Here is a 3843-nt window from a genome sequence, read left to right on the forward strand (position 1 = left end):
CATCGGACTGCTCTTTTGGGCAAACGTAGGCGTGCCACATAGCGATCGACAGCTATGGCGGGGGGGGGGGCGGGGTGGCGTGGTGGTGCCCAGGATCCACGACACGTGACGGCTGCGGAGCACGACAGCCCTAAGACCTTGAGGGAGACGGGGTGGCGCGTGAATCCTTTCGGAACGAGAACGACAGGAAACGTTGACGGGGACGTGTTCTCCTCTCGAGAACACACCAACGCCTCGCACGGTGTCTGACCCGGGGTGCCTCTGACTTTTGTCATCAGAGACGATCCTCTCGACCGCCCCTCACGCTTTGGGGAAAAGGGGAGAGGGACTCGGTAGCACGGGAAAAGCCATCCATCCGCCCTTCCTTTCCGTCTTCACGGCTCCTTCTCGTGGAAAACGAGGAAGCCGTCCGGAGGAACGGAACACTGACCCGGGCCAAAGCGTGGCCCAGCCTTAGCCTCCAAAACCTTCTGCTAAGTGAGAGGTGCCAGACATCCAAGGCGACCTACGTTGCGATTCCACACAGAGGAGAGAGCTAGAACGGTCCAACCCTAGAGGGCGACAGCAGATGGCGGCGGCGGCGGCGGCAGCAGGGGTGGTGGTGATCGTGGTGGGGCAGATCCGGGAGTGGGGCCGTTTTTTCTTTCGGGGGGAGGGGATGGAAACGGAAACCTTCTGGAAATAGATAGCCATGACGGATGCGCCACCTTGGGGAGAGAGACTCCCGAAGGCCACTGGCTTGTGTCCCGTGGAAAGGATGGATTCGGTGGGATGGGAATTCTACCTCCGTGTAGAGCGTGTGGTAAACCACGAGGTAGGTGGGTGGGTGGGTGGGTGGGTGGGTGGCCTCCCTGCCTCGCCTCCACCTAGACGTCCACACACAGAGACCGACGAGGGAGGGAGGGAGGGAGGGAGGGAGGGAGAGAGACAAGACGGACAGAGGCCGAGGCCGAGGCCGAGGCAGTGAGCGAGTAAGTGATCGACCCTGGCCATAGGGATTCCTCAGAGGGCGTCTCTTGGCTCCCCAAACGAAGAATGTGTGTGGAGATCGAGAAAGATCACCGACCTAGGAGAACCAGCAAGACTTCTTCACCCGCCAGAGAGCCGCTGGGCCCCTGCCGTCCCTGCCACCGCCACCCCTACCCCTCGCCTTTGGCAGCGACGCCAACGAAAGGCAGGCAGACGAGTGGGAGAGTCGTGTGGTGGTGTCCCCCAAGGAAGGTGGGTCCATGCCGACGAGCGGTCGTCGGCGTGTGGAAAAGCCAGAGGCGGGCTGACTAGAAGGAGGGCGTCCTGGAGGAAGGGACCAGGGTGTGAGGGAGAGAGGCCTGTTCCTCTTCCCCTGTCGGCCCCAAGTCAGGGGCCCAAAGGAGGAAAGCTGTCCGTTCCTTTCCGACTCGGACGGTTCGGGCGGAACCGACCGATCCCCGCGGCAGCGCAGTCGGGGCTTTCTGGACCAGAACCCCTCTCTCTGTCGCCTTTCGACCACACGCACGCTTTAGAGGCCAAGGGAAAATGGATCGGGTCTCTCTGTCTCTCTCCCTAGAAAACAAGGGGCCAGGGGCCGAGCCCGTGGACGAGCGGTCAAGTATGCGCCCCCCACCCCGGCCCCCGGCTTCGACGGCCCAGGTTTTCACCGGTTCGGATCCTGGGCGCAGCCCCAGACCCAGCATCGCCCTTCAAGCCACGCCGAGGCGGCGTCCCACATAGCAGAAACGCGAAAGACCTACCACTGGAACCTACAACTATGGACGGGACGGGACGGGACGGGGCGGGGCGGGGCGGGGCGGGGGTGGGGGGGGCGGCTTTGGGGAGCAGGAAGAAAGAAAAAATAAAAGAAACACAAGGACGGTCATCGCGATAGTTCTTTCCACTTCCATCCATATGTTAACAGGACCCAAGTTTCCCGACCTCCATTTGGATGTATGTTAACTAAATGGAGAAGCTATTCAAAGGACTCCTCTAAAGAAGTCCACGTTCTTCTTTCTAAATGATAATGAAAATCATTGTCACCACCGCTCTTCCGACCCTCCATGTCCAGACGGCCTCCCGCCCCTCCCCTATCCCCAACTCCCGCCCCGCCCCGCGCCGACCCCCGACCCCGGCATTCTCCACGCCCACCTTTCCCTCTCCACTCCTACCCCCCCGTCCCCCGCCGCCCGGGACACCGCACCCCGCGCCCCCCCCCCCAATCCAGGCCGGGCCACCTGGTCGACCTCCTCGAACACTATATAAGAGGATGCCGGGCAGCAGGTGGCGCCCGACAAGCGGCCTCCTCACAGGCCGGACGGATCAGCCTCGCGGGGGCGGGCGATGGGGAGGCGTTCGTCCAGGTCAGGTCAGGTCGGGGGAGGGAGGATGCCGCGCCGGCCGGCCTGGTGCGTGGCCTGGTCCCGATCCACCCCGCGTCTCGTTTCTCGGGCCGGGACGAGTACAGGCGGGGAGGCCGACTCGGTCACGGAAAGCGGCCTTGGGGAGGTTTTGGCGAACGTCCCTGTCCCGGGGCCGTCTGCCGACTAGGGGACGGAGTCCTCCTCCATGCTCCTTCTCGCCCCCAGTCGGGCGGGTTGTGGGTCGCGCGGTCGACTTGTCCATTTCCCCGGAGGCATCCTGCCTGCCGGGGCTCCCTCCCTCGGGCCGGTGCGAGCGGTCCTCGGGCGGCCCGGGAATTTGGGCCGCAGCGAACGAACGAACGAAGCCCGTCCCTCCTGCGTCGGCACCGATGAGACACAGCCCTGGTGGATGGAGCCGCTTTCCTCGGGTTTCCTTTTGCTTTCGGCCGCTGCTGCCACCAAACCTCCCTAAACGATAGGAATGAAAACGGGAACCGTTGGCATAATAAAAGCGTTTTGGTTGGCGTGTTTCTTGGCTTTTGGGGACTCGAGAGGTATGATGGATGATCTCCGATTGACGTTTGGAAGGTCTATTTCATCCCAGTCGCACGAACCCCGAAAACGTGGCGGCTGGACGAGGGAGGGAGGGAGGGAGGGAGGGAGGGAGGGAGGGAGGCCAACCACGGGATTTCCGCACGACCAGCTGATGGACACGAGCGCCCCGTGAGCCGGGCGGAGGGCAGCCGCCCGGGTCTCGCAGCTACGTGCCCGCGGAACCCTCGGGACTGCGAGAAGCCGGAGCGACCCGCAGCCATGTGGCGCTCGGCGCGGACATCTGGTCGACCCGCGCGCCACGGGACCCGGGGCCCGAGTCCGGGCCGGGCCGCCGGTCGACCCGGCAGGGCGGCTGCCCCGGGGGCCTCGCGGCTGCTCGTCCGCAGCCTCCAGGGAGCCCTCGGGGCTCCGAGAAGGCCGAGCGCCCCGCGGCCCCACGGCCCCGCGGCGCTCGGTGCGGACATCTGGTCGACCCGCTCCCCCCCCCCCCCCCCCGAGACACGGGGGTCGGGTCGCCGGTCGACCCGGCAGGGCGGCGGCCACGGCGGCCTCGCCGCTGCTCGTCCGCCGGGTCGCCGGAGCCCTCGAGCCTCCGAGAAGGCCGAGCGCCCTGCAGTCCCGCGGCGCTCGGCGCGGACATCTGGTCGACCCGCGCGCCGCCGGACCCCGTGGCTACGAGTCCGCGGGGCCTTCGGAGCCGACAGAGGGCCGGGAGCGCACCCAGAGCACCCAGAGCACCCAGAGCAGCGGGACCCGGCCCCGAGCGCCGCGGACATCTGGTCGACCCGCGCGCCCCGGTCCGGGGACCAAGTCCGGGCCGGACAGCTGGTCGACCCGGCAGGGCGTCGGCCACCTGGGAGCCGCACCCACGAGTCCGCGGGGTCTCTGGAGCCGACGGAGGCCGGGGAGCCCACCCAGGCCGCCGAGAGCCCCGCGTCCCCGCGGCGCTCGGCGC

The sequence above is a fragment of the Equus asinus genome, unplaced genomic scaffold (assembly GCF_041296235.1).
Source record: "Equus asinus isolate D_3611 breed Donkey unplaced genomic scaffold, EquAss-T2T_v2 contig_362, whole genome shotgun sequence".
Lineage (NCBI taxonomy): Eukaryota > Metazoa > Chordata > Mammalia > Perissodactyla > Equidae > Equus > Equus asinus.